Consider the following 10412-nt stretch of genomic DNA (forward strand, 5'->3'; position numbering starts at 1 on the left):
TAAGGCTAGATGTGCTCCCACCCTTCCTCCCTGCCCACAGCCTCGGCAGCTCAGAGAGGCCCCCCAGGGGAGCAGGCTGCCGCCAGGGTGGCAGGGGCAGGGTCAGGCTTGCCTGAGGCCCCCCAGGCCGAGGCGGCGGGTGGGAGTGGAGGGGAAGCAGCCCTGCCCGAGCCTGCCGCCAGCACCCACCTCTGCTTGCCTCCTTCCTCCTCATCAGACATGGTCTCCCGTCCAGAGGCAGCCGGGAATGTGCCCTACAAGAAGAGGCTGGAGCCCTGCCTCTCCTACCACTCCATCCACCCTGACTGCCTGGCAAAGGTCCAGGTCTCACCCCAGCCTCACCTTCCCCATCTGTTAAGTGGGAATAAACATGCCTGCCCTGCTCGCCACCCAGCCTGGGGTGGCGCTCGGTGCATCTGGAGACAGGGAGCCCAGCTGGGCAGCAAGGGCCTCTGGCAGACCTGAAGCAGTCACACGCCCAGGAGACCTCACTTAGGGCCAGTACTAGCTGGGGAGGGGCTGTCTGGGGCTCCAGCAGGGCGAGGTGAGCCCCCTAAGCCCAGCTGCTGGTTGCAGGGGTCTAAGGAGGCCGTGGGGAGGTGGGGCTCTGCCCCTAGGCCAGCACTCTCTGAGCAGCCCCGCCCTGCCCGATGCTTCCCCAGTTGACCTGGGGCTGGGTTGGCTGCTGGGGCTGCCGCTTTGGGGCCCTTGCTGCCAGCGGACCGGGGGCCTGAGGCCACTTCGGGGCCAGGTTGGGTCTGAGCACAAGCACTGTGCCTCCAGTTCCATCAATCCCAGGAGAGGGTTGGGATGGAGGCCTGTCCTGTCGCCCCCTTGCAGCTCCTCGGGTGCTCCAGGGAGCATCTGCTGGCAGGCGTCCCCTCTGCATTGGCATCCCCTCTGGAAGCCGCCCATGGCCCCTCCCACACCCGTGGACAGAGGGGCCTGTGGTGAGGCTGTGGCTATAGCAGCTGCCAGGCCAGTGGAGTGGCCTTTCCGCAACTGGCCCCAGAGCCCTCCTGAGCCCATAGGCCCCGGGCCATACTGCAAAGTAGGAGTCAGAGCCCAAGGCTTAGCTCGGCTTCCCCCTCATGTGGAGCTGGACTTTATGCTGACCCCTGGGGTCACCAGGAGGCCCCTGCTGGGGCAGCACCCAGCCTCCCTCATTCTTTTGAGCCTTGAGACCCCAATTGCAACCCAGGGCCTGCCAGCCCCAGGCCGGTCCAGCAGGACCTAGGGGAGCCCCCCGGAGGGTCTTGGCCCCCAAGTAGGGAGAAGGCTCAACACTCACCTACCTGGATGGCGTTTCCCTTCCTCCGGGACAGGGCAGGGCAGGGCAGGGCCTCTGATGCCTGCTGCCACTGCGGGACCCTCTCCCAGTGCCACTGGACACCCGGGGGCAGGAGGAGGAGGAGGAGGAGGAAGAGGAGGAGCGGCAGCAGCAGCAGTGGGAGAGAACAGGAAGGGCAGGATGGAAGCAGGAGAGCAAGATGGAGTGGGGGAGGTAGGAGACTGCCCTGCCCCTCCCTACCGATGCCCCTGCCAAAGCCGCTACCTCCCAGGGAGAGTGAGTCAGGGCTGGAACGCCCCACCAGAGCCCTGGAAAGCTCCAGGGTGGGCAGTCCACCTGGACAGGTGGGGTTGGGGTGGTCTGGCTGGGCCTAGGGAAGGCTGTGGGGAGGGGCTAGGGAAGGCTGAGGGGACAGAGGACCATCTGACCATGGCCAGCTTGGAGCCCCCAGGACCCACGCATTGGCCTGGAGGAGGACTCTACAGGGACTCCTGCCCCGGGGCCAGGGGTCTCCCCAGGAGCTGGGACTTCCCTGCAGGTACTCCTGTTAGGGAATCGGGCCCTCCACCAAGGGAGGGGGCACAGGCGCAGGGCTGTCAGTCACGGCAAGACTGGTCATCGGGGTCTCAGGTGGGTTCCCAGGACCAGCTGTGGGGCGACGAGGACTCTGAAGGCAGGCTGCCTGATATAGTAGGATGTCTGGGGGGTCTCCAAGAGACTGAAAAAGGGGCAAGGGGAAGAGGTTCCCTCGGAGCAGGGAGGGAGGCTGAGGGCCCATACACTCGGGCCCCGTGACAGAGGCAGAAGGACAAGGTTTGGCTGGCTTTCTATGGCTCATGGCTGTGCCCAAGCAGTGGGCAGGCTGGAGGAGTGGGGGCCGGGCAGGCTTCCCGGCACATCCCTCATTTCCCCTCAAAGAACTGGCACAAAACTGAGACCGCTCCCGAGGAAGGGACAGGCTCTGTGTCTGAGCCCACAGGAGGCGGCAAGGGGCCCATGAAACCAGAGGGAGCCAGGGGAGCCTTGGGGGGAAGGATCCCCTGGAGCTGGCACGATGAATATCCCCATTTTATGGACACAAAAGCTAAGGCCGAGAGAGAGGCTCTCATTTCCCCCAAATCACTCAGCCTGACTTGGAATTCAGCTTTGGCGCTTCTAGGCCCTGAGCTCTCAGCTGTGCTCCTCAGCCACAGGGGCTCCAGCCATGTCTCTGGGCCTGTGACAGCCTGAATGCCCGAGACTGGGGGTGGCAGTTTGGGAGGTTCTGGAGATGGATAGGCTCAGCTGTCCTCCCAAAGCCTGGCCCCTGCCTTCTCCCCACCACCTCACACCGAGCCCCTCCCTCCTGCCAGAATATGTACACACACGTATACACATACACACACAGAAACATACACACAGATGCACACATACACATACTCGTATACACACACACGTGAACACACACATGCACATACCTACACAAAACACACATGTACACACATCCACACACATCCACATACAGGCACACATCCACACACATACATGCACAGACACATGCACACTCCTATACACACATGTACACACACACATATACTGCCACAAACCTAACAACACGATGCATACCCATGTAATACACATTCACATACACACATGTGATATACATTATAAACACACATACACAGGATGCACAACATTACAACACACTCGTAACACTATACACATACATGACATGTAACACACACATGCACTATACCCACATGCACACATTACAACTTATACACACGTCAAATTGACTACATGCAACTACGACAGTGCCACAACAGGTAGACCCGATGACCAGCGAGTGAGCACAGTCATGCACACATCTATACACACATGTATACACATTCACATATACATATGTATACATACACACATACATACACATATATCCACACAGAGATAAGGCAGGTGAGGCCCCCAGCCCAGGAAGCAGGAATACCCCATAGTCAGATCCTGAGAGACCCACAGCAAGTCCCTCCAGTCCTCAACTCTCCATCACCACAACTGAGGCCTCTGGGCCTCAGTTTCCCTGCATTGGCCTCCCTGGATGTGTCCTCAGGGACTTCAGGGAGGGTTTCAAGCCCCATCAAAGTGTGCCCTGAGCTCCCTGGATGCCACCTCTTTAGAGCAAAGGACAGGAGCGGCAATGGCATGAGCCCCAGGTTGGGCGACCGCAGGTGTGAGTGAGGGAGGAGGCTGGGCTTCCTGGAGCCTCCGCCACCACCCCAATAGGGCCCTCCTTGTCTGCCCCTCTGAAAGCCAGCGCAGTCCTCTGCACTGGATTGCTCGAGGTCACAGCCAAACAAGATGCGTTGGCAGCCTCTGAGAGCATGGAGGGTCCGTGCCAGGCATTCAGGCCAGGCCAAGGGCGGCAGGAGCAGGGCTTGAGGTCTGGCGGGCCCTGGGAGCTCGCCTGCAGACGGTGTGGCTCACAGCTGCCAAGTGGCAGACGCCAGACGCTGTCTCCGCAGCCTCAGCCCTGGGCGTCTGCCCCCCTGAGCAACCCGACCTGAACTCTGACACACGTGCCATCTTGCACGCAGCCCTGCAGGGTCCCCGGGACTGTGCCCTTCCTCCCTCCCCTCTGGCCGCCAAAGCCTTTTGGGCCCTGTTTCAATCAGCAGCCAGTTGCTTGTGCCCCGGCTGACACCTGGCCTGCCCCCTGCCACTCTCCCAGGCCCCAGTCCACCAGTCCCTCCCCACTGACGGCTCCAGCCTGCACTTGGGCATCAACCAGAGAGGGGATGTGCAACCTCCATGGCCTTGCCAAAGTCTGCTGTGTGCGTTCATCTGTGGGAATGGCTGCCTGAGGGGCTGGGGGCTGGAGTGGGGAGGGGCGGACCTTGTGCACCCCAGCCACATTCCAAGCCCCCGCCATTGCCCCAGCATGCCCTTCAGGCAGCCACGCTTGGGTGTCTGCTCCCCTTGCAGCCACGTGTGGAGGGACTGGGAAACCCCGGCTCATCTGCTGCTCAAATCCTTTCCAGAGGTTTTCTGGCAGGGTAGGGACAAGGGTGGAGTTCTCCCTTGATGCGCCCAGCCACTTCCCACATCTCTGTGCCAGCCCTTTGCAACCTGTGGTGCCCATGTCGAGGTCCAACCTGTCCCCACAGTCGGCGGAGTGCAGGACTCAGCCCTTCCTGCTGTGCGCTCCTGGTCCTCTGCATGCGGACCACTGCTGCCCGCCCCCCTCCCCCCACTCCCTGAAGAGATTCTGGGCCTCTTGCTAGAGTCTCCAAGGGAAAGGGAGGATGCTGTCACCTCTCAGAGGCAGAGCAGGGGACTCATGTGATTTCTTTACTTAGTCCCCTGCCATCCCCCATTGACTCTAAGAAGGAAGCGATACTCTTAAGACTTGATGAAGGGGTAAACTGAGGCTCAGGGAGTTGGCCCCAAACTCTTGCCCAAGGCCACACAGTGAGGAAACAGCGGAATTGGGACTGCACACACTGTCTGTCTGTCCGTCTGTGTCCTTGCTCACTGCAGACAGTGCCACAGGCCCCAAAGCTGGCAGGCCTCACACTCTTGGGGCTGTGCAGGGAGCTCCCCTGGAAGCATGGCCCTTCTCTCTGGATGCCACCATCAGCAGCTCCTCAAGGCCCACAGATCCAGAAGCCCCTCCTCAGCCCCCACCCAGCCTCTCACCTCTGCCTCTGTCTGCAGGGGCGTCTCCTGGAAAAGCCATCTTCTCCCCAGGCGAGCACTTCAGGGCCCCAGGGAAGATGCTCCCGGCCTGCTCCCCAGACCCTGGGGCCCTGCCTCCCTCCCTCCCTGGTACAGGCCCACTAAGGCCAGGAGGGGAGAGGAGGGTTTCCTGCAGCCCCTCCCTGCCGCAACCCGCTCTCTGCCGGGGGCTCAGGCTGGGCTGGGATTAGCCGCCTTCAGCCAGCCAGGGCGGCCCACAGTCTGCTTAGCCTCAGGCTCCTAGGGCTGCTGGGCTCCCATGGGTGTGTGTATCCTTGCATGAGGGCAGCCTCCAAGACCCATGGGATGGCAGTCAAGGCCAAGCAGGGACTCAGACTTCCAGAGGATAGAAGTCACACTGGCTTCCCAGACTTCCCCTGTCTCCATGGACAGGGCTGCCTTCTAATCTTGTGGCCACCCAGGTCTGCCCACTATGCTCCCCTTGGCCCATTTGAACACCTCAGGGACCGAACAGGACTGGGATGCCTAGCAGAGGCAAGTTCAAGAGGCCCACAGAGTCTGTTGGGTCCCTGGTCTTCCAGCTCATCTCAGGCCAGTGTTTAAGTGGAGCTCAGGCTTAATTAAGATGCAGTGGACCGGGAGAGTTCCACGCGGGAAGGCTGGCTAGAGCCCCAGGCTCCTAAGCCTCAGAAGTAAGCCCCATGGGAATGGGCAGCACCTTCACCAGGCCTGCCAGGGAGCCGGGACCTGACCCTGCCCCTCGGTCTGGCTGGGATCGGAGCTGCGCAGGGGGGAAGCTGGGAGGGGGAGGGTTCTGCAGTCCTTGGAAGAGCCAAGGCTGGCGGCCCCTCCATAGCCACCCCAGAGCCCCAGAGGCTGTTCTGACGCAGAGCCATGATGGGGCGGGGGAAGAAGGCAAACGGCAGAGGAGGCAGCTGGGGTGGTTTCCGGGAGTCTAGAGTCCCAGAAGGGGCTTCTGGCTGTGGGCTCCAGGTCTCGGAGGGGACCTGGGGAAGGAGGAATGAAGCACAGCCCCCACCCCTCCAGAGGAGGTGGCCCCAGGCCTTCCCCAGGGAACCCTGGGAAGCTGGTTCTTTCTGGAAGGCTGGAGAAGGGCCTGGCCATGGGTCCTGGAGGCCACTTAGGCCAGGCAGGCCACAGGCCAGGAGGACTGAGCCACGTGCCCTCCCCACAGCGCAGCCCCTCTGCACACCCCCCCCAACTGGTCCCTGTAAGCCTTGCAGAAAGGGCTCTGAGCGGCCGAGCTGTGGCCGCGGCTCTCCCAGCCCAGCATCTGAGCAGAAGAGGACAGGTGCTGGGGCACTGACTGCCCCAGGCCCCGGCCGGCAGGATCCCAGGTTGGGCTGCCTTCTGAGGGAGCCGGTGCCCACCCAGCGGCCTGCAGCCCAAGGCAGGGTGCCCTGGGAAAGCCACCATCACCCCCAGCCCCTCGGTGTGAGCAAGACCCCCGGCTGGTGTGTCCCCACTCACCAGTGCGGTTCCCAGGCCTGTCGGGGCTTGGTGGTGGGCCTGGACGCTAGGGGGGCAACGTGGGGCAGGGACGAAGCTCTCCCGCCCACAGATGAGTGGGAGGAGGTCGTGGTGGGCATGGGAAGACCTTTCCAACAATCAGGAGTGTTGGGGGTTGAGCAAGGCAGGGGAGGGGCCCTGGCAGGTGGGGCTCCAGGGGCTCCAGGACTGGGGCTAGGCCTGCGGGTGGGATGTGTGCTGGGGATTCTGGCTGGAGATGCTGGGGGGTGGGCCCGGGAAGCACGGGAGACAACAGAGCGGGAGGTCCCCATCCCACCTCTATACAGGGTGGCAAGGACTCAGAAGCCCTTGCTGAAGGCTCTGAGAGCTAACTGTCAAGTGTGAACTCATTACAAACCCCTCCTCTGGGGACTTGGCGCTGTCACTGAAAGGGATACGCTATAGCTTTGAGTGACTCTGGAATGTTGCTAAAGACAGGAAACTCATTCTTGCCTTGGAAACACTCCCCTTCCTTTCCCAGACTCCCCATCTATGCGGTGGTAGGGTTAATGCCCACTGCCACCTGTGTCCTTGGGGCTTGAAGGTGGGCCAGGGAGGCCAGGGCTGCCACCCACAGCTGGCCATCTTGCCATGGGAGCCCTCTGCGCTCCCTGGCTCACAACCTGCTCCCACCACCCAGCCCTGGTGGCTTGGAGGCTGCCCTGCATCTTCCTTTCAATACACCCACATGGGCTTGCCCTCAAAGACTCACTATGCTGGCCCACAGTGGCCATACATGGACATGGTCCGCACCAAGACACCCCTGCTCATATACCAGCTCTCCTGGGGTGAGGCTGGCAGAGGCAGCTGGGTGTCACCAGGAGGTGCTCACCTGCACCCCTGGGCGCTGGTCCCCGGGAGCTTTTCTGGCACAGGGGCGGGGGCGCTGAGCATCTCCAGCTTGTCTCAGTTCCAATTAGTTGCTATAGGGCAGAGAGCTGGCAGGACACGGAGGGGAGAGGGCACAGAAACAGGAGCCCCTGAGGATGGGACCTGAGCAGTCTGGCGGCCAGGACAGCAGAAGAGAGACCTGCCTACCAAGACAGACCACTGGAGACTGATGTGTCCTGTGCCCTGCAGGTCCCTCGGTCCCCTGCTCTGCTCAGCAGGCGCTCAGGCACCCAGCCCAGCCCACGGGGCAGTGACGGGGCGCTCCTCTCCCTGGGCCTTCCAGAGCACTCCCTCTCCTGGGTCCCTTGGCAGGCCCTTCTGGGACCCCAAGCCAGGTCCGCCCTGGGGAACATGGCACAGTTGCCTGATTTTCTCTCCTTCCCTTCCCCATCCATTCTGAGTCCCAGTCCAAGGGGGTCCTGGAAAACAGACAGGGCTGAGTCACCCAGGCAGCCCCAGTCAGGGCCCTTGCAGCCAGGGCTCCCAGGACCCATACTTCTCACAGAGGAAGTACAGGCAGGGCATTAACCTGGGGGTGAGTGAGGAATATCTGGGCAGGGTGCCTGGGGCATGCCTGGGAAACCAAGTCTCTCAGCCCATGCTAAGGACTGGCCTCAGGCAATGCAGCGGAGGACTGCTCCTGGGTGCTGAGCTCAGTGGGTGCTGGGCAGTCCTCCCTGACCTGACGCAACCCAGGCCAGGTGCCAAGCTCTAGAGCAAGGAGGCGCCTAGGCAGAGCAAGGCTGAGGGAGTGGAGCATGCGCCTGGGACTTGCAATGATGAAACACAGCAGTTGGCAAAGATGGGGTGCCAGTCACCCAGCTACGCTCTAGGGTGGCAACCAAGAAGACGGACCCCAAGTGGGAGGCAGAGAGACAAGAGCTGGATGAAGCAGAGCAAGGTCAGAAAGGAGAGGGAGAGGAAGGGGTGAGGGAAAGGTGCCTGGAAGGTGGTGAGACAAGGCAGAAGCCTGACAGGGACCAAGGGGACCGCAGGGTGGCGATGAAGGGGCATGGATCAGCAGCCTACAGAGAGCACTGGGGAAATCCGTGGACACCCTCGGGACACTGGGGACAGCAGGACCAGGGCTTGGGATAGCGGAGGCAGCAGAGCCAGAGGCATCTCTGGGTTGCTGAAGGGGCAGCTTGAGGCCAGCAAGGGGACAGTGCGGACAGCGCAGGGCGGGAGTGGGCCTGGCTCAGGAGCCCTACCTGGAGAGGGGAGGCACCAGGCTCAGGCTGGCTAGTTGGCGGGCTGGGGTGGTGGGCCGTCCGCGAGTCTGTCTGTCCGGTCTGTCCGGTGGACCGAAAGCAGCTACTCACTCCTGGGCAGTTTGTGGAGAGAGGGAGACAGTGGCGGCGGGAGGGAGGCTAAAGGCTGGGCAGGCGGGCCGACGGGGAGGGGACGGCGGGGAGAGAGAGGGCGGGCAGGCAGGAGGGGCGGCTCCGGCCCCCTGGCAGGCTTCAAAAAGGGAGCATTTTGCTGTAAGACATCGGCTGACTAGCGAGCCCCGCCCCCTCACGCCCCACCACCTCCCCATCCTCCTTCCCCCGCCTGGGGCAGACAGCAAAGGAACGGACACACTCACACTCACTCAAACAAGGACCCAGAGAGTCAAACTTTCCACTGCCCAGATGGGGACACTGAGGTGCTAGCTGGCATCTCGCCAGGTAGAGGAAAGCGAGATGGAAGAAAGACGAGGGGGAGGCGGCCTTGGGCTGCTAGGCCCATGAGTGGCCCCTGGAATTTGGTCCTGAGCCTGCTGGGAACCTGCTTGGGCCTAAGCAAGGAGGTGGTTTCTCCAGGATCAGAGAGGTAGCTGTTGTGGATTTCCGGAAGGACTTCATGTAGGCTCCTGGCGCCCTGTACCCTCCCTTCCACCCCAGGCTTTCTTCCCTTAAAAACAGGACCCAATCCGTCTGGTGGTGGCAGGACGGGGCAAGGGGCTCCCCAGCTTGCCTGCCGTGAGCTGATTCAGAGACGAAGGATCCAGCGAGTCAGTCTTCTTGCTTAATCCCTGCAGGTCCCCACAGAGAACCACTCTGTGGGCGGCCACTTCCTCTGGGCTCAACCCTGTGCCCGTCACTTATGGGGGATAACCAGGTTACCCCACCAAGTCTCGGCCACTTCCTGAGGGCCCAAATGAGTCCAGCTCCTCCAGTGTCTGGAGCCCAGGTCCTTAGTACGACACTGCCCCCTTGTCCCATAGTGTCCCCTTCTTCCCTCAGCAAGAGCAGCTCCCGAGACACAAGGGTAAGGCTTTAGATGGAGCGAGAAACCAAGATCTCCAATAGAACTGGGGGCCAGGAGTGCAGAAGGCCCAAAGAGAAAATTGCATATTGACAGAAAAAGCTCGAAGGGGTCGAGAGGGAGAGGGGTGGCTAGAGAGAGGCGGCATCCAATGAAAAGAGGACAATGTCAAGGGCTGAGGGTCTTCACCCCCCTGGCAGTGCCATCACTCAGCTGGGGGTTGGGGTCTGGGAGGTCCCAGGCCAGGGAGGATGCTCCCAGGAGAGCTCTACCTGGGGGCATGGCAGGGCCCAGAACCTCTTCCTGTTCACCAGCGGCAGCTCAGGGGCTGGCCAGGACCTGGGACACATGGCACCTTGACCAAACTGTGGTACCTGCCTGCAAGAAGCTTCTAGGCTGGGCCAGGGAGAAGAGAGACGTGGGAAACCAGGGGCCAGGCTGGTAACCCTGGTTCCCTCTTGATTTCATGGTTGGAATGAGGAGATTGGAGACGATGTACGCCCTTTCCAGACAAAGGGGTGGCTTGTTTTCGGCAGGTTTGTGTGTTTTACCTTTTGCCCAGCCTCAGCGTCCAACTCACTCACAGCGGCCTGGTCTCATCTTTGTCCCGCCCTCTTTTCCTCCCCCACTGCCAACTCATTCATGGAGAAATATGTCGGTAGAAAGCGGGACAGGCAGTGAAGCCTGACCAGCAGTCTGGGTGGAGAGAAAAGCATTTGGAAACATTCCGCTCAGTGACAGCAGCCAGTCGCAAAAGGCCGCAGAACCTTCGGTTCCATTC

General features: G+C 61.6%; 1 protein-coding gene across 2 annotated transcripts in view; it reads right to left on the bottom strand.

The window, feature by feature from the left end:
• The window catches only part of BGN (biglycan), a 14865-nt gene extending 6048 nt beyond the window's left edge, over positions 1-8817 (bottom strand). The window contains exon 1 of one of the 2 annotated variants that reach the window (XM_017880796.1): positions 8593-8817. The gene's annotated coding sequence lies outside the window, so the exon portion shown is untranslated. Of the gene's footprint in view, positions 1-1295; positions 1488-8592 lie in introns of those variants that run through there. The other variant, XM_017880797.1, reaches the window with a different exon arrangement.
• Between the last annotated feature and the right edge of the window lie 1595 nt (positions 8818-10412).

The sequence above is a fragment of the Rhinopithecus bieti genome, unplaced genomic scaffold, assembly GCF_001698545.2.
Source record: "Rhinopithecus bieti isolate Rb0 unplaced genomic scaffold, ASM169854v2 scaffold_12667, whole genome shotgun sequence".
Classification (NCBI taxonomy): domain Eukaryota; kingdom Metazoa; phylum Chordata; class Mammalia; order Primates; family Cercopithecidae; genus Rhinopithecus; species Rhinopithecus bieti.